Genomic DNA, 24,401 nt, shown 5'->3' on the forward strand with positions numbered 1-24,401 from the left:
CTCATGAGGCCCCGCCCACTGCCCGGCGTAACCGCCCCACGCCCGCCGGGCCCAGGCCACCTCCGATGCATTGTGGGTGGGGCGCCCCTGCTGAGCACTGCGGGGAACCCCCTGCCCATCCAGTTGTTGGCCGCCGGGCAGCCCGGCGTAACCCCCCGCCAATGTCCGAGCGAGCCGGCCACGGATTAACGCGTCCTCATGCCCCACCCCTCGCGGTGTTCCTACCCTGAAGATAAGCCCCGCCCCCACAGCACCCTGACTGGACCTGAGGCCCGCTACACTCTCCCATTGGCAGGCCGCCTGTCAGTCACCTCGTCCCGCCTCCTTGGGCCCGCCCAGGCCCTCAGCCTTATCCCGAGGGCCAGCCGGCCAGCGCGCTCATTGGCCGTCGCCTGCTGTCCGTCATGAGTATGGCCACGCCCTCTTCGGGGCGCGGATCCCGGGAACCCTGGCTGGACCTCATTGGCCTGCGGCGCCGCCACTCAGTGAGACGCGCCTCAACCCGGAAGTGTGCGAGGCGAAATCTGCCTAGCAACCGGGGAAGCCGGGCTGCGAAGCGGGCAATTTCAGTGTGAGACGGAGCGGCGAGACCGAGCGGCGGCTTCGAGCGCTGTGCGGCGGCTCCTCCCGCCCGGGGTCAGCGCCCCAGCGCGCGCACGCGCACCCCCGCCGCCCGAACGCGCTCCGCGCCGCCCGCTCGGTTAGTCCGTCGATAGTCCGTCGTCCTGTCGCCGCGCCGCCGCCACCGCGGGCGCCACCTGAAGGAGCTGCCGCCGCGGAACCCGAGCGGACTGGATACGACCCTGCCACCCGAGGCCGCCCAGGGCCGAACAGCCGCCCGCAGAGGCGCCGAGCAACTTCGGTGAGTGAGGGGCGGGCGCCGCTGGTGGCGGGTCCCCGGCTTCCGGTGTCCCGGGCTTCTCTGGGGCTTCCGCTTCTCTGAGGGGGCCGCTTCCATGCGTGGACCCCCTTGTCTGAGGAGACGTGCTTCCCTAAACCCCGCCTCTCTGATAGGAGCCTCCCTTCCCTGAGGGTGCCCCATCTCTTTGAGGGACCGCCTGCCTCCGTGAGGGGCGCCTTCTCCGAGGGCCCCCGCCTCTTTGAGACTACTCCTCCCAACTTCTCTAAGGAGATCCCTGCTTCTCCGAGGGATTGCTTTTTGAGGGATCCCCTGCGTTTCTGGGACCCCCATGTCTTCCTTGAGGGACCCCCACTTCTCTCAGGGAGATATCCCTGCTTCTAGGGCACACTTCCTCTCACTTCTCTGGGGGACCCCCACCTCTGCGAGGAGATCCCTGCTTCTCTGAGCTGTTGTCCCACTGTTCTGTGTTCCTTTTTGGCCCTTGCCTTTTTAAGGTGTCCCCCACTTTTCACAGGTCTCCCTTTCCCCCTACCTTTCTGCGTTGCTCTCCCTGCTTTTCTGTCCCCACTTCTTTGGGTGACTTCCTCCTTTTCCCAAGTGCCCCCCAACTAATCTGAGGTGTTCCTGCTTCTGTCAGAATCCTTGTTGGAGGTGTTCCCCACTTTTCTGATTTGACCCCACTTTTGATGGGACCCGCTACTTTTTGATGAGTACCTCCATTTTACTGAGGGGACCCTCTACTCTGAAATGCCCATGCGTCTGACTGGATCCTTATTTACTTGAGGAAATGTTCCCCACTTTTCCAAAAAAGTTCCCATTCTGGGGGGGACTCCTACTAATCTGTGGATGCTGCAGTGTTTGGAGGGGTCCCTGGCTTCTCCAGAGGTCCTCCCCGTAATACGAGATGTCCCACTTCTGTTAGGCTCCTCACATCTCTGAAATGTGCCTGCACTCTTTCAAGATACCTCCTCTCTGATGGAGGACACAGTGGATTTCTTCACTTCTCTAAAAGGTCCCCCTGAATTCCCAGGGGTTCCCCTTCCACTTGCCTGAGGACATGCCTCCTTTCCTGAGGTTTCCCTCCTGATTTGCTAAGGGAGAAACTCTTCCGTCATTTTTCCTTCGAGCCCTCAACTTCAGGGTTCCTGTATTCCTGTTTGTGGTACCCACTTCTCTCTATTCTGGAAGGAGAGATCAGAAATATACCCCTCCCATCTTCAGTCTTCTTTCTTGCCGGATTAGGGGTATTCTCTGAACTTTTACCTCAGCTTCCAGGGACCTGGAGGAATTTGTGATTGGAAGGGAAATTGGGAGACAGGCAAAAATAATGCTGTTTTCTTTCATCCTTTAAGACCTGCTAGATTTGGGGGAGCAGGAGCTGTTGTCGAAGGACAGTCTTGGTTGCTCCATTTTTGAGTCACGGGGCCACCGGAGTGTTGTCAGGCCAGTTTAGAGGCAGGAGGGACAGGGCTGGAGCATTGTACCCCATTATCACACTTTCAACTTCCTGTCCCATTCCTCAGTCCTCCCTCTGCATAGTATAACTCACCCCCCCAAAAAAAGAAAAAAAAAAAAAAGAAGAAAAACGCTCTTTCAGTTCTTCCAGCTGTGTTTTCTCTCCCTAGGCCCTCTGATTTACCCCTTGATCTCCAGTGGATCCTCAATTTGTGGGCCACTCGGGTTTGAAAGGCAGAGCAAGAAGCAGGAAATGGGTCACCTTAGATCCCGGAAGGGTGGAAGGGAGGCAAGGAACAGGGGATTTGAATTCATTTCTCTAAGTTTTAGGTGACTTCAGCTTGGCTCAAAGGAAGTTTTTACGTGGCTTTTACAAATCTCATGTGTACCTTTTTTTTTTAATGGCCCACCCTGGATTCCAAGTTCACTCCAGTAGCTAATTTTATCTGTTTTGCCAAACGCAGAGCTCTCTGGAGCCCAAGTAGATGAATGCTGGCATTGAGAGATGGTCCAAAGGACAGGAATGAACTCAGTTTGAAACCTGAGTAACTTGTAACCACTTCGTGTCCATGCACAAGTCTCAGGCTAAAAATGTGGGGAAAATGTTCCTGAAGTGGAGTTCTGAAATATAGGCTGAACTTGGTTGGTTTAGCATTTCAACCAGTTCTTCCCTCTGATTCTGCTAGAACTGCAGTTCACTTTACAAGTTTGACTTAAGACTGTCTCTCTCCTGTTCATTTCCATCTGGGTCTTGCTTAATTTGAGTCCTTTGTGAAGACTCCTGCCGAGGCTATAATTTGAGTTCTAAATCTGTCGGTGGACCATGTGGACACAAGTTTCAACTCGAGCTATTTTCTTCTGTGGAGAAGCGCTTGGAGAGTTTCCTGGGCCCTCTGCTCCTGGGGTAGTCAAGTCCAGGCAGGAAGCTGCTACAGACCTGGTTGCTCCCCTACTGCCTCTTCCTGGTCAGCTTGCCCTGAGGGGAAGAGGAAATTTGGTGGGGAGCTCGGGGCTTAAGGTGTCCTGAGACAGGGCAGAGAAATGCTGGCACATGTTTGTTATTTGAAAATGAAGCCCATAGGACCAGCAAGGTGAGGTGTTAGGGAAGAGGGAACTTTGAAGTCAGAAGGACCTGATTCAGATTCTGGGTCTGTCCTTCCTAGCTGTGTGGCCTTGGATAAGTTATGGCACAAGATCAGCATGTTACTAAATATTTGAGGGGGTCACATCTCTGTGAATGTGTGTAAAGGCGCCTACAAATGGGAAGTGCTTCCTAGATGTGTGAATGAATGAATCTGAGATAACAAACAGGAGGCAGCCAGCACAGCGCCTAGCACATGGTTGGTGTGCAATAGGTTGGTTGTTGTGCTCAGGAGATTATGGTTCTGGTCTGGACTCCCAGACAGGAAGCACTTGACATTTTGCCAAGGCCAAATATGCCCGCAGAGCGAAGAGAAAGAAACTCGGAGTGTCTCGTGCAAAACCCACTGCCCACCTGGGTCTAGTAGTGTTTTTCTGTGTTCAGATAGCAGACGTGAGATGGATTTGCTGTGTGACAGGGGTTTGTGTTTGCCTTCGCCTTGCTTTCTCCCTCTGTAAAATGGGGTAATTTGTGAGTTAAGGCCATGGAGATATATTACTATAATTAGACCACAGGCGAGATAGAAGATTATTACTAGCTTGAATTGTGGGAAGAAAAAGAAGGTGAACCATAAAGGATCACGGCCATATTTTGGGACTGCTTGACTGAGCGATATGCAGCAGTTACCTGATGAGTGATCTCTTCTTACACGTTAGAACCTTGGAAGAAGAACCGTTCTTTTAGGGTAATGGATCAGATTTGGGGACAAAAGACTGGAAAAGTGATGTACAAAGGCATTTATTGGCACAAAAGAATAGTACATTGAGTGTGTGGCTTAGTGCCCATGAGGAGATCAGGATTCACCTTGAGTTCCCAAGGATTCAGAGAGCTGTGAAGATGCTAACTCAAACTCTGGGGATGGAGGCTGGGGTGGGCAGGACACTTTTTATCTTTTTTGAGAGGGTTTTGTCTTAGCAATTAGTGAAAGCCTTAACATCATGGCTGGTGAGTTGGGTCCAGCCTTTTTCACTTATTCATGTGGGGACAGATGGCACTTGCCCTTGATAGCTAAAACCCGGGTTGCGGGTGAATAGTGGGTGAAAAATCTGAGCTAGGCCCCCACTGCACTGCTTCCAAGTTTGAAGAAAAGGGTTTTTCCCCCTCTCTTGAAATATCCCCTTTCCCTCCCTCTGCCCCCATCCCCCCCCCCACAGAGTGAATTTACTATTGAAGCCAGGAAATATCTGCCAGTCTTAAATTTCTCTTAATTCTTTTAAGGACATTTATTCCATTATATGGGAAAGGAGCAAAGTTTATTATTTTTAAAATATAAAACATAGGGTAAACAACTTTAAGGGGATTATTATCCCTTTCGAAATTATGATGTCCCTTGTGTGCCACAGACTTCACTCTGGTGGATGGTGGCGCCACCACCAAGTCCCTTTTATCTAACGGGAAGTTTTTTAAACTTTTTTTTGAATTGAAAGATCCTTACAGCAATAAAAACCCTCGGATAGTTAGAAACGATATTGATCTAGGTACATTTATTAGATGTAATGTAACGTGGTTATCCGTTGGTGGGCAGCTCTAAAAAGGTATGTGGGTCGCAACACTGCCCAGCTTCTAACTGGACAATAAACTGTTGATTTATGTAACTGAAATAGCTGGGGAAGTCAGGGTTTCCTTCCTGTTGGAGACAGCACTGGGGGCATTAAATCCCTGTGGGATTTTGATGATAAGAAAGAAGCTGACCTCCCTCGGAATTGGGGAATAATTACTGTATGGAGTCGTTCCATCCAAATGAATGGATGTTGTTATTTTGAATTTCTAGTATTAATTTTGGCTTTATCCTCTCTGCAACCTGGCTGCCTTTGTTTACACTGGTGCATTGTTTGAATATGAATTTGTCTCTCCAAACTGGCCTATAAGGGACGTTTAAACACTCAAGTAAGGGCTTAACTTGGCACAAGTTTTCCTGTGTGGCCATAAGGTAGGGTTTTTTTGTTTTTTAATACAACTAAAATTGGATTGAAAAATAGAAAGTGTTAGATTTTCTGGCTCATATAACTTCCTATGCCAGCAAATAATTCAGCAATAAATGTGTGCCAGTGATGTGCTAGGCATACCATGCTGGGTGCTGGGGGCCTAGCAGTGAGCTGGGCCCCCAGGGACAGATGCAGTCAGCCCTCAAGGATCTTACATCCCAGTCACAGACAAGTAAACAAATGAATGAAAGAATATCTCAGGGCTTCTTTGGGCATATTCCTGGATGTTGGGAGTTTGGGGTGGAGTTTCTTGGAGGTTTGGAAGTGAAACCTTACTACCCTTCTAATTTCCTCACTGGACTCCTTGCTTCTGTTTCCTCCTTCTGAAAGGAAGCAGAAATTATGGTGTTTTCCCGGTTGATTGTTGGCTTTTGGCACTAGTTGATCCAGGATGACTGTGGCTGTAGTCTTGGAGAAACAAAAGAGAGTCTGGAATGGTTATTGCCAGGAGCATTTTCAGCTTTACTTTTCTTGAAGTTGGTAGCAGTGTGTTTTTGGAATCCTGTGGCATTTCTTCATGGCAGTGCATATTATGCAAAGAGGTAAACAGCTATTAAAGCCCTTCTCGCCTTGTTTTAAATCTTAAAAAAGAAAAAAAATCAGACAAGGGTAGTGCTTGGCTGTTGTTTATGGCATAGGAAAAGTGAGATTTCAAATAGGTGGACTGCTTTGTCATGTATCAGTAGGTTCTTGGTGCACAGAGTTCCCTCTGCCCTAGGGTTCCCTCTTGTATTGGGACTGGGGAAGCACTATTTTGATCTTCCTATGTTGTGGCCCGGATTTGATGTTAGTCCACATAGATCAATTATGTGACAGGTGCTTTTCTTAAGTAGGTGTATTTTTGAGGGGTGGAGCCGGAGAGCCGGGGTGGATATTCATTCAGGGCCCAGGGCCCAGCAGGGGAGAGAGAGCATATTACAAGGAGAGTTTCTGGTAGTCTGTCTTCTTTTCCTTTCCCTTCACCCAAGTACTGACTCATGAGGTGAAGCGGAAGGCCCAGGCCGGAAGTGGGCGTGGACAAGCAATGCAGCTGTGCACGTGACCAGACTCCCACCTCTGGGCTCTGTTGCCCTTGGGAAGTGGATGCATGCTCTCTCTTCATTTCCTGTTCCCCACACTCCAGGCTGAGTTCTTGGGCTCCAATTTGAGCATAGAAAACATGTTCAGGTTATCGTTTTTTGCTCAGTAAGCTGCTTTGTCAGAACTGGGAGCCACCAGTGGACCTGCACCTAGCAGTTCTAGGGGCTCAGCTAATGTACCCACAAACTCAGGACTATCTGGCAGGGTGGTTAACAGGATGGTTTCCTATTGCATTATCACAGTGTTCCCTGCAGGAGCTTGCCTGCAGAGGGCTGCTCTGGAGATGTGTATAGAACTAAAGGAAGCAGACAGTAGATAGATCCTTCTGCAAGAGTGTGCTCTTGAAGAATTAATTTGTCTTTGTTGCTTTGTAAAAGTGCCCTGTGTGCAGTAGAAACTTTGGAGCCAGAAAGCCAGATTCTGCCACTTGCTGGCTCTGTGACCTCAGGAAGGTGGCCTAACTGCAAGTGGCCTAACCTCTTTGAGCCTCAGTTTCTTCATTTGTTGGGTGGGGATGGTAAGCACGAAGCAAGCAGCTGGATTGTTGTAGGTGCCTAGTAAAGGTAGTTGTTAGCAGAATCATACCAAGGCTGACTATTCCTCTTGAGGTTGGCACCCAAGTTTGGATAGCTATCTATGGCAGTTAATACTGCCCAAGAGCAAACCAGTCCACGTTGGGGCCACAGGCTGCTGCGTATGACTGAGGGCTGATGATCTAGAGGTTCCTGGATTGGCTGATTTTTGACAGTGGGTTCCCTTAGTTCATCATAGCCTTACACTGCTGCTGCTGCCGCTGCCACTGCACCACCTTGGTGTACCATATGGACTTGCAGTGCCTCCTGAAGCATGACAGGGTAACTAGGAAAAAGGCTCAAACCTACACTCTATGTGGCTATAGTATGTTGTAGGAAAAGCCTTACTTTTGAGTGTGATGGAAATATTCATTTAACTTGCTAAGGGTCAGGCACCTGGCTGGACACAGGAGCTCATATGCTACTAGGAAAAAACAAGTTCATGAACTGATAACTGCAGCAAAATGCTGCAGTTGGATTGTGGAAGGAGAGCCTGCAAAGGAAGGGGCGATGGGGAGGGCTGCTTTTTAGGTGGCTACTCATTCCCAGGAGAGGAACAGCGTGGGCACCGTCAGGGACCTGGAGGTAAAGAAACAATCTGGTGAGTTCCCTTGACCTGAGGAGGTTATGCTCATCTAAAAATCAGAGTTTGAACTGAGCACCTTTGGCAAGAAAAGCCCAAAGTTACCTTCAAAGGTAGAGAGTCTTATAAAATGTGCCATAGTAGGATTCAAGATTGAACTCTAAAATAATATTTAAATTGAGCTCTGAATAAGTATTTTCAATCAGAAACCAATGATGGCCAGTGAAATCAGACCATGCAGACTCTATTTATAATAGTATGCAGTCTACATGGAGTTTCAGGAGGACAGATAATGGGGGCTGCTTCTGAATTTTTTTCCTTTGAGAATTGTCATTTAAGCTGGTCTAAAACTCTTAATACAGCAGAACAGTTTTTTTTTTTGGCTGCGTTGGGTCTTCGTTGCTGTGCACAGGCTTTCTTTGCTCTCTGTGGCAAGTGGGGGCTACTCTTCGTTGCAGTGCACGGGCTTCTTATTGCGGTGGCTTCTCTTGTTGCAGAGCATGGGCTCTAGGCGCGTGGGCTTCAGTAGTTGCAGCACGCGGGCTCAGTAGTTGTGGTGCACGGGCTTAGTTGCTCCGCGGCATATGGGATCTTCCCCGGCCAGGGATCGAACCCGTGTCCCCTGCATTGGCAGGCGGATTCTTAACCACTGTGCCACTAGGGAAGTCCCCAGAACAGTTTTTTAACTTGCATGACATTTTCAAGGTTTAGGCTTTATATTTATACTTAACCTCTTAAAGTATCTCTATTGAAGGTTGATTTTTGAGCCAAATTTGAAAAAAAGATTTTACTGCTCCCAAACCAGGAGTTGGTAAAATTATAGGCCTGACTAGGTCAACATGCAAGAGGACATGGTGTTTGTTATCAAGCTGTGAAGGAGAAAACTAGAAAGACCCGCCTCCTGAATTTCCTATAGTGAAATGCTGGGCACCAGTGGAGGAGGGGAGTATTCATCCTATTAGGAAAACTTTGGGGAGGAATGTTTTCCTCTTTCCTATGTTAGGTTGGAAGATCTGCCATTTAATAACTGGGGAGGGGGGTGTGAACTGGATACCAAGTTTTTAAAACATGTTTTTCTTCATGTCTAAACCAAGGATGTTTATTAGCAGGCCACTGATGTGATTAATACTCTTTCTTTGTTAAGCAGGTTTGAATAGGTTGATCTCTAGACTTAAGACTGTCATATAGCATTTTTTTTTTTCTGGTAGTTTTCTGATTTTTTTTCCTGTTAATTCTTTAATTCATAGAAAACATGGTTCACTTACTAACTTTTCAAAGACTTAAAATTGACCTAAATTAGATATGCATATTTTTTTTTGTAAGCCATATATAGACACAAAAGAGATATTCCTTGCCAACTGGTGACACATGCAGATGAAGACAGAGTGGGAGATACACTTCCGGTTCACAATGATACTTCTGAGCAGTTTGTATTTAACCCTTTAGGGAAGCATTTGTGCTCAGAGCCCTGTAACAGTGGGATATCGTCAGGGCCACACAGAGACTAACTGCAGATGGAGCCTGAACTCCATGTTGCATCTACACTAAGCGTTCAGAATTGTGGTTAGAAACGATACTCAAAACAAACACATGTTGACAAAGTGGCTCATCTCTAGAGAGCTGTGCTTCAGAGAGCTTTTCTGCATACACGACAGGGATGGGGCAGATGGGTGCTTATCTGTCTCCCACAAACTCCTAATCTAGTGTAAAAGTGTTGTGATTTAAAAAATGACATTTGTTGTAGAAGCTGTAATGTGTTGGGAGTATTGTATTTTTCATAAAGCATAGTCCCTTTAACTATTTTCTGGTCCTCGAGAAAAGTACCAAAAATATCAAAGTACTAGGGAAATCGAATTCACATAGAAATGAATCTTTTCCTTTCCTTTCCCAACCAATTGCTTTGCAATCTCACCATCTGAGAGTGAATTTGGGGTGAAATAAGAAACTTTAAAATAATCCTCTTAGAGATTGTGGTTATATTGTCCCTAAACTCAATGAAAATAGTTTTAGACTTTAGAGTACTAAAAGTGCAAAGTGTGGAAAGTAGCGCTCTTTTTCATAAAGGTGCTTTTTTTTTTAAACTTGGTACACTTTTGTAAATTAATTAATTAATTTATATTTTAAATTTTTGGCTGCACTGGGTCTTTGTTGCTGTGCGCGGGCTTTCCCTAGCTGCGGTGCACGGGCTTCTCATTGTGGTGGCTTCTCTTGTTGAGGAGCACGGGCTCTAGGTACACGGGCTTCAGCAGTTGTGGCTCGTGAGCTGTAGAGCGCAGGCTCAGTAGTTGTGGCACACAGGCATAGTTGCTCCGCGGCACGTGGGATCTTCCCGGGCCAGCGCTCGAACCCATGTCCCCTGCATTGGCATGCGGATTCTTAACCACTGTGCCACCAGGGAAGTCCGAAACTTGGTACACTTTTGAATGAACAACTTGTTTATTCTTTGGAAAGCTTCTCAGAAAACAAGAGGGAGCCTAGTGTCACTGTTTGATAGCAGTAATCTAAAAATTGGTTAAAGTCTACATAATTAGGTCTGCTTAGCTTGTGAATTGAAGTGGTCCACAGTTCATTCCGTGTTCTGAGAGAGAAAGCCACCTAGAAAGTTTAAAGGTTAATGAATCCATCCCTTTGCAGCCCTGTCTGCCCCAAAGCCCTCACACTCCAGGAGTAGCCAGCTCTGGCCCTTGCTTCTGCTGTTCTGGATGCCTGGGATGTTCATCCATTAAGAGCTAGCTCAAATGTCACATCCATAAAGATCTCCCAGACCCCTCTCCAGGGAGGGGAGCAGCCTCTTCCTTTGTGATTCCTGTCTTTTCTATGAATGCATTTTCTGCATTGAAAGCATTCTATGTCTTTCTGTGCCACCAGCCTGTGAACTTTTGGAGGTGGTGCCTACAGGCTCCCCAGCCTACAAAACCCTTGTGATGAGAGGTCTCTTAGACGGTTCTTGTTGACCGGTGTTTATAATGTAAGATATCTTAAATTTTGTCCACCAGGAACTTTAAAGACATTTTCTGATTAAAACCCCAAAAGTATAGTACCTTAAACATTTAGTAGGTGATGCTACTCCTTTTCAGTTGGTTTCACACTATTGTTGAGCCTTTGACCAATTTCTACTTTATAAAAGAGGACACGAACATGGATTTGGCCCAAATTTCTTTTCTTCAGTCCCTTCAGTTGTACAGGAATTAGCTCAGTTGGTTTTTGGAAGTTTATCTAATAGTACATTAGAAAGATAATTAGAATATTTCTGCAGTGGTTAGGGTGGAAGGAGGCTTGGCTATTATTAGCAAGGATCTGGTCTGAAGGATATGAAGTGAATTCGGCAGAAATTTTTGTTTAACTTAATAACAGAAGTGTTTTTAGAGTATCATGTTAACTGGTACCCATAACTATTAATTGACTGCCTTGTTCTTAGGGCAGAGGGGAAAAACTTCAGGAGAAACATGGTTCTAGCCCTAGTTGTCTCTTAAATTAGGGTTTCTTCAGTTTTAGAATGGCATCTGAAGGTGATTGCATCATATTTCATAATCACCCAGCTGAACTATTTGCTGTTTAGTCCAGTACTATAGGCACAAGGTCTTTAGGCCAAGCAGTCTCAGCATTCACCCACCTGAGCATCTGGTACCCCAAACAGGTCTGGATTCACTATCGCTTTTTCCATCTACACACTTGGCCCTCTCTTCCTATCACAGAAGTAAACTCTATTTCACCCTTTCCCAGCTGGAGAAGTTGGCACTGTCCCCTGGAGCAGCCCACCTGTCACCAGTGCACACCTCAGTCCATGGGGGTGTGTGTGTCATTAATATGTCACAGCTGATGCCTCCCTCTTTATTTTTTTAAATAAATTTATTTATTTATTTATTTATTTTTGGCTGCGTTGGGTCTTAATTGCTACGCGCGGGCTTTCTGTAGATGCGAAGAGCGGTGGCTTCTCTTGTTGGGGAGTGCGGGCTTCTCACTGTTGTGGCTTCTCTTGTTGCAGAGCATGGGCTCTAGGGGAGCTGGCTTCAGTAGTTGTGGCGCGTGGGCTCAGTAGTCGTGGCTCGCGGGCTCTAGAGCACAGGCTCACATGTGGCGCATGGGCTTAGTTGCTCTGCGGCATGTGGGATCTTCCCGGACCAGGGCTCGAACCCGTGTCCCCTGCATTGGCAGGTGGATTCTTAACCACTGCGCCACCAGGGAAGTCCCATGCCTCCCTCTTTAAAACAGGATGGTTGTCACCTTGGTGACTCCTACGGGGTTTGCCAGCTCAGATTCTGGAATCCCTGTGTCAATCTCAAGTCTTGGGTCTCCCACCTGACCACACTTTGCTCTGTTTATAGTTAATTAAGTTGGCATTAATCAAGAGCCAGGTGAGGAGCAGTGAGGTAATATTTTGCTTCTATTGCTTTAATATACATCATCTGATTAATCGTCCAGTAAAGCAGTTCTCAAAATAAACAGCTGCCGAATTAGAGTGAAAATCATTTGCTTTAAACTATCTTTGCATATGGGATTAGGGAGTTTCCTGCATTCCTATACCAAGTTACCTGTTTGAGAATAAACTGTTTTTGTTTGGTTTTTGAATTTGAACATTCGAATTTCTTAGTAGCAAAGCAAATTGCTGACAAATCTGGGTCAGGGAAGGTGTTTGGGGGTCAACAACTTGTATTTTGTATCATTTTTAGTTTAAGGAATGCTTCTTTTTTGGCCCTGGGGAAGTTGTGCCAGACGTTGGCATTAAGCCCTTGGAAGATTTTGGGGGTAGGATTGATTGGGGGTGGAATCAACAACAAAAAGTTGCCAGTTAGGTGTGGAACTCAACACAATTAAAATGGGCTTTCTTTTAACTTCTTATTGTGGTGGGGGCACATAGCAGAAAATTTTACTTGTAAAACTTATTCTGCATTAAGTGTTTTTAAAGTTTGGGGTCAAGACTAACAGTGGGTTAGAATTACATTGATTCTTTTTAAAAAATGAAATAGAAAATATCAGTACATTGCAAGGTATGTTTGGTGAAACTTTTGTTTCACTTGTATTAGGATATGTTATCTAGGTGTCTCATCATGAATTATTTGTTTTAACGCTGTAAAAAGAACATGGAAAGGGCCTTTTCTGGTGATTCTTCAGAACCTAATCTTGATATTGAGAGCTTCTTGTGATACTAGATATTTTATTTTCCCTATTAAAACTGTGTTTGTTTTATGTAGTCGAACATCTCCAAAGCCCATCCTCTCTCAGGTTAGACTGTTTCCCGTGTTTCCTCCAAGTCACTGGAGAGGGAAGGGTGCAGATTTGCTTTCTTGGGGGGTTTCACCTTCTCCCAGAGGCACGGGGGCAGATTGGGAGGTAACTGGAGAGGGAGAGCAGTCATCCCTGAAGTGTCTTTGAAGTGGGTGGGTCTGGAGCTTACTTTGTAGAACTCTCTTTACTGCGCTGTAAGAATTACGGTTTCGCCTATCCCCTGGAGGGGAACTTCTGTGTGACGACCCCGCCGGGGGTGGCATTCTAACCTTGGTTTTCAGAAGCAGTTGCCTGAGGTCTCGCAGCTCAGTTGGAGCGAGGTCAGCAGTGAGCGCGTCATGAGTCAACCCTGGGCGCGGCCCGCCCGGCTCTGCCGCGGGTGAGCTGGCGACGACCCCCCTAACCCTGCGGCAGGAGCCCGCCCGAGCCCTCGTGGGAAACCGGCGCGCGGGGCCGGGCGTCCAGTGGAGTGCGGTCAGGAGGGGCGGTGCTTCCGGGGCGGTGTCGGTCTGCCTGACCCCGCCCACCACTATCAGGCCCCGCCCCAACCGACTGGCCCCGCCCATCCGGGCGCGGGCGGGCGGCGTCGCCTTTAAGAGCTCCCCGGTGTTTTGGGGGCCGCGGGCCGGGCGCGCTGACCTGGTGCGCATGTCCCGGGCGGTGACGCCGGCGCCGGGCTCCATGTGTGCGGCCGAGGGGCGCATTATCTGGCCGGCGGCGCGGGCGGGCGGGCGGACCGGCGGAGCGAGCGCCGCGGGCCCGGGCGGCCCCACAGGCGGAGCGAGCGCGCGCGGCCCGGCGCCCCCAGCCCCTCGGCCGCCCGGCCCCGCAGGCGACCCCGACCCCGGCCCCGCGGCCCCTTGAACCTGCGCGCTGTCCTAGGGCCCGGCCGGCCCGCGGCCCGGTAAGTTCCGGACCAAACTTGGCGGGGGGCGGGGGCTGGGGTCGGGGCTGAGGTCTTGCGAGGGAGACTGGAGCGGCAGGGGCGGTGTGGGTTGGGCAGGGTCGGAGGGTCGGGGGGCTGTGAGGGACCCCCTGTGTGAGCATGGAAAAGTGAGAGCGAGCGAGTACTGCTTTTATTCTGGGAGCGTCTTTCTTGCGCTGCCCTGGAAAGTTCCGCGCTCTGACGCCGCCCGGGCACGTGGGGGCCGGGCCGGGCGGGGGTCCTGGAAAGTCGCGTCGTCGCCCCTCTTCCTCCTGCGCTTCCTCTGGGGTCGGGGGAGGGGTCGGGCCGAGAGGCGCAGCTTCCTAGAGGCCGGGACGGGCTGGGGGGCGGTGGCACGTGGGCGCGCAGGGCGAGGGTCCCGGGCGGGGGTCGCGGGCTGGCCGGGCCGCGGCGCTGAACCCCGCGGCGACGGCGACGGCGGCTGCGGATCCCGTGTCAGAATAAGAGTCCCCGCGCGCCCACGCCTGCAGGGCTGGCCCTCCCCCCGCTCGCGCCCTTCCTGCCTGACCCCCGGGAGCCGCGGGACCCTTCCCCCTCTGTGGGTTCCGGCCTTTCACAGGGCTTTACACTTTAAATTTGCCTCCCCATCTAGGCGTTGGCTGTATTGATTTCTTTTTTCCCACCTGGAATGGGTCGGCATCAGTGACTAGACAGCAGCAGCTGGCCTTTTAAAGGGATTATTGCCAAGAATCGGAATTGATCACTTCAACAAGGAAGGGCTTATGGGCAGGGCCCTAGCCTAGAGCGTGATTGACACTTGGTGTGTGCGCAAACACTGGGACCCAGAAATGAATGGGGATCCCTCCCTTAGGAACTCAATGACACATTGGGTGCACGTTTCTGCCCTGCCCTGGGAATTTTGCAGGGACTGCTTAATTTTGTGTATCCGATCCTATGCCTTTAGGTGTGTAGTTCATCCTTATCCTTAGAGCTTTGGATTCTTTAGATCAAAGTCCGAGTGAGTCACTTGCGACTTTAATTTCCTCTTCCTTACCCTTTTACTTCTTTCAGTTTTCTTGGAGTGCACAGTACTGGTTAAGTCTCTGGTTCTGTATGTCCATTTCACACAGTGACACCTTCTGGCTGTGGTAGCACAGAGAAACTGAGGGACAGACAGCCTTCTGTGCAGTTGCTTTAGTCTTGGACCCACTGTCCTGTTGACGTTTTTCTTTCTTTTGGTAGTGGTTACAAGTTTTCTTTTAAGTTAGATTATGTGCAGTGTTTGCTGGCACCAGATCAGTATGCTGAGTAGCGTGTTAGGCCTGACAGCAAGCTGTGGAGGAAGGCTGAAAGATCACACCGGCCCCGATTTGAATGCCCACTGTGTGCTAAGCTCAGTGCACAGACATATTTCAGTGCCCTTAACAATACGATGGAGGAAGAGAGAGTATAGTCCCCACTTTACAGGTGAGGAAACTGGGGCTTCTGGAGGTCAGGCTGCTTGCCCAAGACTGCTTAGTAGAGAGGCAGAGCTGGGCTTGCGCCTGCCCTGTGGGGCACCAGAGCCTAGGAGCTCCTGTTTGCAAGCCCAGTATGTGAGTATTTTCTGGGAGCTCCTAAAACACAAGGCCATTTATTTGTCCAGGCTCCAGTACACCTCTGCTTGGAGTTGGGGGATGACCTGGTGACACCATTTCTAGCCCTGCTTTGTCCTCGGAGAGCAGAGTTACCAGCTGGCTTTTAAGAACCAAGCCACAGAGTCACCCCTTTGCCTTGCTTCCATAGCCTGTAACTCAGAAAAGTTGGTCCTTTTCTAGAGGAAGCAGTTTGGGTTGGGGATTTTGAGAGTAATTTGCTAGACCCTTTCCTTAGTTAGTCCCCCACCCTTCATCTTTCATCCCCTATTTCTCCCCTAAAATTCTGAAGCTGGGTTTTGCAGAGGATTGCCTCTCATCTTGGATGTGGTGTAGAGAATGGGATTAATGTATTAATGATTTGAATGCATTGTTATTTTCATTCAGATGATGTCATTTTTTTTTTTAATGTCAAGTCATCTCTATTAATGCAGTATCATTTGGCGGATCTTACAATTTTATATTTTGATAGAGAGGAAAGAAATAATGCTGCTTTTGGTAAAAAAAAAAAAAAAAAAAAAGTCCTGGAAGGATTTGTACCAAGATTAGGGGTAGCAGTAGTTTGTTTGTTTGTTTGTTTTCTTAACTTTTTTTCCTTAACTTTTTGATACTTGTGTTTTATGATTTTTTTTTTAAAAGAAGGAACATTTTATTTATTTATTTTTGCAGTACGCGGGCCTCTCACTGTTGCGGCCTCTCCCGTTGCGGAGCACAGGCTCCGGACGCGCAGGCTCAGCGGCCATGGCTCACGGGCCCAGCCGCTCCGTGGCATGTGGGATCTTCCCGGACCAGGGCACGAACCCGTGTCCCCTGCATCGGCAGGCAGACTCTCAACCACTGCACCACCAGGGAAGCCCGAAAGAAGGAACATTTTAAATTTAAGTAAAAAATGACTCCAATTCTCAACTGTTTAGTAGTTCTTCTCACTTGTTTTGTATCACTTATTTTGTGACTTTGTGGCATTGCGAGTAGTGATTTCTGTATTGATTTATTCAATAAATATCAATGTGCTTACTGTGCCTCCGGCACCATGCTAGGAATCCCTGCTCAGTGGAGTTTACTGTGAGATTAATGGGAGAGAAATCGTAACTAATCTCATAAACTTGGGGAAACTTACAAGGGCCAAGGAGAGAAGGATGCTGTGACATGGTGAGCAAGACTTGAGAGGGTCTTTTTTCAGCTGGGATCAGAGGACATGTAGGAGCTAAATAGGTAAAGTGAAAAAGGGAGAGCATTTCTGGCAGAGAGAGTGCTTGGGACTGAAGGAAGATCAGTGTGGTTGGAGCAGAGAGAGACAAATGCGCAGGCTCCAGGGCTGAGGCTTCTGGAATTTACCTTGAGAACAGTAGGACCTCATTGAAGAGGGTAATACAGGGACCCATGTGATGAGGCTGCATTGGGCCTTAGATAGCAGAAGACTGGAAGATGGCGCCTGAAGGACATGAGGGGGAGAGTAGCGAAGCCATTCTGAAATGTTGGCATTTTCTTGTGGTCTGTTGGGAGAAAATCAAGAATGACCTTCAGAGTCTTGAATGTGTCTGTTTCCAAGAGACAGAAATGTAATGCCCTTACCACTGAATCCATTAAGGACTCTTGGTGTGGGTGTGTTAACCTCTGAAAGCGTAGGCAACTCAGATGCTTACCTGGAGAACTACCTGTTTGGACTTGGTAGTCCAAACTACCAAGTTTGGACTTTGGGTGTTTCTGTGGCATCAAATGGAATGGAAAAGATTATTTTCCCTAGGCTTATTTTTTTCTCCCTGATGATTGAGTTAGTTTATGCTCATTGTAGAAAACTAGGAGGATTATGAAACAGGTGAGTAGGTGAGGTCTTCATGAGCAGTCGTCCTGGGGTAATAGAGTATCATTGCGATTTCCTTGTAATAGTTGTCGGGTTAGGAAGTGCAGCAGAACCAGAAGAACGAGTTGGCAGTGTCATAGATTGAGGCTTACAGAACTGTGCAGCCTGCCAAGTGTGGTTGTTTGTTAGAATGGATGCTCTTGAGTTATTTGAACTGTTTTAGGAGGTGAGTTGGACAGCCTGGCCTCAGATTGCTTTTCTTTCAGGTAGTGAAACTTACTTTATGTGCTAACTGTGCAAAGCTACATCTTTGCCTTGAATTAGGAAGGCAACGTGTTAAGAAGGTTGACGTAAAAAAATACAGGGGACCTGAAGTGGTGGCAGTGAGATGGAAGTAGTGAGACTGGTGTTATGAGAAACAAAAGTACCAGCTGGGGACAGATCTTACATACTTGTGGATTCCGGCAAGCAGGATCCAGGACTTCTTAGTCAAGAGGAATGTTAGACCACGGGGTTCTTGCCCCTCCTCTTGCTTTCTAGGCTGTATTTATGACCTCTTTTTGTGTGTGATGAGAATGTAGGTTAGTCTTTTAGAAGACAGAAACTTACTCTAATTGAATACCTGAAGGTAGCTGTAGGAAGTGACTTGAAATCCTCTGGAACCCTCCAGGGTATGTGGGAAAGGGTCTTTGCGGCTTCAGTGCACTGCACTCACTTTCTCTCTCTTGATTTTCACAAAGGTACTTGAATCCTTCAGCCATTCCTTCTGCATCTCCATCTCTAGCCTTGAAACCACTTGACCTGCCTTGCTAGTCAGGTCTTTTGGTTTGAACCTTCAAACCTAATTCATCCTAAATGAGGTAATGCCTTTGAGTACACTTTTAATAAATAGTGCTGCATTATAGGGGCCAGCCAGATCCTCCTGGTGCCAGGGAGGCTGTTGCATATCCAGTACCGCCTGCTCTTTACCATGTGAGGCCGTGGGCCTGTTCCCAGGTAGCAGGTCCCTGTAATGGTGTCATGGGTCAGCCCTGGCTTTGCCTTAGGTTGGGTGTGAGCTCCACCCGGCCACTTCCCTGTGGCTTGACCTTGGTGAACCTTGTCCTCTGTTTCCCATTTCTAAAAAGGGGGTAGTAATGTCTGCCTTAAATGGCTTAGTTGGGAGTGAGATAATAAATGCAAGTGGCATAGCACAGCACCTAGTATGTGTACCTGCTCAATAAATTGGAGTTCAGTGAGTGTACCATCATGACTTTAGCAGATGAGGCAGAGCCCCAAAGCATTAATGACTGTTCTGCTTCTCATGTGTGGAGCACCTCTATGTTTGTGGGACAAACCATCACTGTCTCTGCCCCTTGGAACCACAACCTTGTTCCCACATTTCAGATGGAAGAAGGTGAAGTCCCTATAGAGGGTGATACTTGCCAGAGTCACCTTGCTGATTTTTCTACATCTGGGACTGGGCCCCAACCTTTCCGATTTCAGACTATGAATGTTTTTCCCACCAGCCTTTGTGCCTCCCTGGTGATACAGAATAGCTAGGTTGGTGGTGCCTCATCAGGGCAAAGGAGACACAGCCCCTTTTCCTGATCCTGAGCTTGCTGAACCCCACATTCTGATTTTCAGGGTCAGCCCTTCCATTTGTAAGATGTTTGCCAGGCAGATTCTCATGGGGTCCTGCCTTTGAGAACCCAGAGGCGCCCCTGTACCTCTGGCTTTATCACTGAGTGGACTCTGCTCAGGGATGAGAAGTAGGTTGCTTGATGGTGCTTGCAGTGGCAAACAGGAGAGTTTGTTCCCGAATCCTGTCCTCCTTCCGCACTTACAGCTCTCTAGCCAGTTTGGGAATTTGACAGATCTGACTACAGCTTACCACTCTTCAGCATTGGGCAGGTTTTCTGGCCACCTGGCCTCAGCTTTCCCATCCATAGACAGGGACTGTATCTTAATCTCATGGGATGGCTGTGAGGGCAATTGGGAAATGTTTAAAAGTAGTCAGGGATATCCTAGCCCTTGATCCTCCATTTACCTCTGAGACAGAAATCCTTCTCTGGGGAAATTCCCTGGCAGTCTAGTGGTTAGGACTCCTAGCTTCCACTGCAGGGGGCACAGTTCTAACCCTGGTCGAGGAACTAAGATCCCGCGTGTCTCTAGGTGGGGCCAAAAAAAAAAGAAAAGTAACCAAAAAAACAAAATGCTTCTCTGCCCAGAGGACAGCTACGTGATGATCCCCCTGGGTCTTAACATCTCAGTTATCACGCACAATGAAACACTCAGATTGAGGAGCTAGATTTTCTTTATAACAAAATTCCACCACAACCTAACAATTTGGAGGTCTTCAGAACTTATTGTAAGGAAATCTAACCTAAAAGATCAGTCAGGTTATCCGGAAGGGAAGTGAAAAAACCTTGTGGTCTTAAATCTGCATATAATCCCAATATAACATTTCCTACAATCGCAGTTGTTCTGTGCAATTAGCCTTTGAGTCAGTAGCTGTTAAACTTGACTCAACACATTCTTACCTTAGAGGCAGCTGCTCACCATGACCTTGGAGGTGAGCAGGTTTCAGGCCAGTATCTTCGTCACTTGAGTTTCCATTTGGTGGACTTTGTGGCAGTGACAGCATATTTTTAGCTTTCTTGTGTGTTTTGGGCAGGCTCACTCTGCCAGCCAGTTCTGAAAACTTTGCTGCTACAATCTTCATTCATCCACGGAGGAAACACATTTTTTTCGCAATTGCTCAGTGGTGTGGGGAAAGTAGGAGCATGGCAAACTGAATCCTTGGTTTGAAGGTGTTGATTGAATTGGTTGAGTCACTCCAGACCTGTGATATTCTCAGGACTTGCATATCATTGACAACACCTGAACCTCATTTTGTCTTCTCTCCTGCATGTAAAGGGTTAATGCCCACCCCCTTCAATGGTGGGCAGTTCTTTCAGCGGATTCTGGAGTCAGATCCCTCCCTGGGACTCTCTTACACCCACCGGAACCTGGGGAGATTTCGAGGGTTTGATTAGTATTTTCTTTAACACTTTTGTTTGATTAGCTGACCTTCTCAGCAGTTTGTATGTTGGTCATCTGTCTCTTGCCTCTCTCTGCAAACCTTTAAAGTTTTTATTGTTGAGGCTTTTTGTTTGTTTCAACCTTACAAGTGACATTTCCCGATGCCAAAGACTGGGGAGGTGGTGGGAGCCTCAGGTGTCAGTAGTAGGCATTTGAAGTTTTTGAAGTTTGCTTTTGAAGTTTTCTTGGTTAAGGATATTAAGGGACTGAGTCTGGATTAAAATGTAATTGTAGCCTTACTGTCAATTTATATTTGTCAGGCAGAGCATTAGAAATGTAACTATTTTTGGTCCTTGGGCAGCAGACAAATGTAACATTTACCTGGGACTAGCTTGCTTCTGTGTGCTGTTTTGCTGAACCCAGCAGGCAGCATACAGACTTCCAGATGAACAGGACAGCCCTTGATGTTGCAAACTGGAAACGGAGGCCTGAGAGGAGGAGTGGCCTGCCCTGGGTTGACTTGCAGAAGACAGAACATAGATCTCTGTTCCCTTCTAGTGCTTCCTGGTCTGATCTCTGTTATCCTTATTTCTTTATGGCCTGGTTAGTTTAGAATTTTTTGTTTTGTTTTAGGTTTCTCTTTTATTTATGTAGTGTAGGTCCATTGGCAGGTTTCCTTCCTCAGGGCTTTGTTTTTTGAGGTCATCATGGTATCTCTGGTGTGAGGATGGGACAGGACACAGGGAAGAAGAACTCAGGGCTGCTTCTGGAGTCTCAGGGCTGCCTTCAAAACAAAACAAAACAAAAACTCTAGCTGTGTTTCCTGTTCTGGAATTTAGTGGTTGATGGCTTTCAATTTTAAGAGCATTAAACTGCTTTTCCCCATCTATTAATAAAAAGTAATGACACTTATTATTTAGTCATCCTTCGGGTGATCCATTTTGGGTGTCCATTTCAAGATTCAAAAAAGCTAGCCATCAGATCCTGTACGAGGCTCTGATGATCAGCTGTGCTAGTCTGGGGCAAGAGTGAAGGACCTTAACACTCAGATAAGGATGAGTCTAGGACAGCACAAGCTGGCTGCTAAAAAGCTTCGAGGGAGGTTATTTTTTGCATATCCTTTATATGTGGGGAAGTCCATTCTGCCTGCTGAAGTAGTCTTTAAACCATTTCATAGGAGAACTGGTTAGAGGGATTGATCATGTTCTTGGAAGAGAGAAGATTGGGTCGGGGGGGGGGTGACGAGGGGTTCCAGGAGACCCATTGGTGAGTTGGGATCTCAGCTCAGGATTGGACAGTTGGCCTTTCCTGCTGTTGGTGCCATCAGGTACCCACTCACCCCCCTCAGGGAGGATGGAAGGGGTTCCTCTTACTTTCCAGAGATAAGATCAGGTGACCCTGACACAAAAGGCAGCAAGAGTGGACAGGTCGCCACCTGGGGAAGGTACTTAGCATTGGGTGAGCAGATGAGAAACATGCACCTTCTGTGAAGTTTAAGATGGTGGGAGCATGCCCACTTCGTTACCTTGGTTTATTGCAGAAGGGAGAAAGTAACTTAAATTGCTTAGAAAAATTAGGGTCACTTTGAATCAGTTTAACCAGTCTTCTAAGTCTATGAACTAGGGTTGGCTAATTTTTCTTTTAAGTTATTTTAAAAAGTTAACCCATTGACGTAGAAGAGCCTAAGCTACTCCAGTAGGTGGCCTATGGAGTGAAATGCAGTACAGGTGTCTCAGGCCCTGAGATAGTGGGTCTTCGGTTTTAGGGGTGCTGAGTATGAGCAAAGGTGAGGTGAGCTGGGCCCTAGAGAAGGGTGGTCTGAGATCGTGTTTACTGCCTGGGAGAAGGTGGGCATTGGTGAGACCCAGGGCACAGCCTGTGAGCCTGGATGGCCACTTTCTCCTTCGCTAGGAGAACGTAGTGTGTTGAGGTGTGGCGGTCCTGTGTGACCATCAGGGCTCAGGACCCTCATGAACAGGAGGCACGTGTCTTTGACCCTGACAGATCTCGGCTGGCTCTGGGGGCTAGGTGCGGAACTTGATTTGTCCTTGTGTCTCTTCCTCCCCAAAGAAATAGTGCTTTGTGTTAGATGAAAGTGTGATAAATAATGGGTAAAAGAATAAAATATTTGAGGGACTGTCTTGTATATACGAGTTTGTTCTGCTCTGTTCCCAAGAGTGAAGTAGTGATGGATAGGTAGAAATTAGAAGGACGTGGCCCTTAACTTAGCCTGAAAAAGAGCTTTGTAGCAATTAGAGGGACCAGGAAGAGGCTCCATGTGATTCCTGTGCCCCAGGAGCTGGCTGGTAATCAGCATTTTTTTTTTTTTTGATGTGGACCATTTTTAATGTCTGTATTCGATTTGTTACAATATTGCTTCTGTTTTATGTTTTGGTTTTTTGGCCCTGAGGTATGTGGGATCTTAGCTCCCTGATCAGGGATCGAACCCACACCCCCTGCATTGGAAGGCGAAGTCAACCACTGGGCCACCAGGGAAGTCCCGGTAATCAGCATTTTCTGGATTCTGAGAATTTTCCAGCTTGAGGTTTTGGACACTTTTCCAAACAGACCTAGGGCGATTAAGACACTTCTCTGAAACATCACATGAATTTTTCCAACAGCTGCGGCTTCCTAGTTTGAGAATGTTTCCCTGTTTCATGCATTGCTCAAATGTTTCCAAATCCTGACTCTTCTTGTAGAGTTCAGGGGAGAAGACAGGTGGGTGTCTTACCCAATGACAATACTGGTTTTGAGAGTAGGGAGAGGGGTTGTGGACACAGGAAGGAAAAGGGCCGTGGGGACCTGGCACTTGGAAAAAAAATGACTTGGGTCTGAGAGTGACATCTGCCTGATGATGACCAAGACACCATCAGGGTCCTGATTTTGAGGTCATGGGTGGGAGTGAGGAATCAGGTGAGTTGGGTGAGGGCAGCAGCCTGGTGCCTCATATGCAGAGCTGGGAGGGCCAGCACATGCCCTGGCCACCACCCACCTTAGGAAGCGCTCCCACAGGGCCTGGGCTGTCCCCCAGCTCCATGTCCCTTGGCCATGTGTCTTCTGCTGTCCTTGCACTCTCCTTGCTGTCTTTGGTCAGAGGACCTGTCTCCTTCCCAATGGTCTGTGTCTGCTCTGTTCCCTACCTCATGCATGAGTGCTGTGCTGTTCTGATGGAAGGAAAGAAGATAATTCTGCACATCTGTTCCTTGCCAGGGACCCCCTGGTCTGCTCTGTGGAGTGCTAAGAGTGGTTGGCTTGTGTGTACATCTCACACAATGGAAAAGAAGATGAAGAGGTCCTAGTTTATGACCTAGGCTGGCAGTGTTTTTTTTTCCCTTAGTTTTTTGCTGCGCCCCGCAGCATGAGGGATCTTCATTTCCAACCAGCATCAAACCCATGCCCCCGACAGTGAAAGTGCAGAGTCTTAACCACTGGACTACCAGGGAAGTCCCTGGTAGTGTTGATCAAGTCCTTTAAGCCCCTTCCCTTGACTTGTATGTACCCTGGCATGTAGGGGCTCAGAAATATGTGCTTCGTCAACCTCTGAGGGTTTTAGTGCCTTTTGCAGAAGGTGAAGATGCACACGAGTTATTGAATTTGCTGTATGGTCCATGGAATGAGGGTTTGCACAACAAGGCTCATTCCTCCGGGAGGTTTCTAGCAATTCAGTAAAGGGCTAAGTTAGTGTGCTCTTGTAAGAGGGAATCGAGGGGGTGCTCATCTTTGCTTTAGGAAGTCTTCCCATAGCCTTGGGAAGGATCCAGCCTTAGGATGGCCTTAAGAGTCCGACTTCCCTCGAAGGTGTGGTGGTTCAGATTTGAGCCTGGGTCTGGGAGATGGCTGACCTGCATCTGGATCCCCATTTAACTTCTTAATCCTGTGACCCTGGCCAATCACCTTGACTTATCTTAGCCTCTGTTTTTTTCACCTGTCAAGTGTGGGCATCAATGGCAGTCCCCTGTGTGAAGTGTGGGTGACAGTGACAGTCTCCCAGTGTGAAGTGTGGTTAGTGTTGGTAGTACCTCATTCTGTGGTTATGAGGATTAAATGAAATCAGGTATGTAAAGTACTGGCACCATGCCTGGCACCAAATAAAGAATTTAATAATCATTATCCACTGTTGTACTTTTCTTTTCCTCCTTTAGTAACAAAATCTCTTGTCAACGTGTTAAAGGT

General features: G+C 47.9%; 1 protein-coding gene across 9 annotated transcripts in view; it reads left to right on the top strand.

Moving 5' to 3' along the window:
• The first annotated feature begins 570 nt into the window (after nt 1-570).
• Nucleotides 571-24,401, top strand: part of GATAD2A (GATA zinc finger domain containing 2A) — a 98,393-nt gene continuing 74,562 nt past the window's right edge. For 6 of the 9 annotated variants that reach the window (XM_060144872.1, XM_060144879.1, XM_060144880.1 and 3 more), the window contains exon 1: nt 13,680-13,808. The gene's annotated coding sequence lies outside the window, so the exon portion shown is untranslated. Of the gene's footprint in view, nt 863-13,679; nt 13,809-16,119; nt 16,307-24,401 lie in introns of those variants that run through there. The other 3 variants (XM_060144874.1, XM_060144877.1, XM_060144875.1) reach the window with 3 other exon arrangements.

This window comes from Lagenorhynchus albirostris, chromosome 3 (assembly GCF_949774975.1).
Source record: "Lagenorhynchus albirostris chromosome 3, mLagAlb1.1, whole genome shotgun sequence".
Classification (NCBI taxonomy): Eukaryota; Metazoa; Chordata; class Mammalia; order Artiodactyla; family Delphinidae; genus Lagenorhynchus; species Lagenorhynchus albirostris.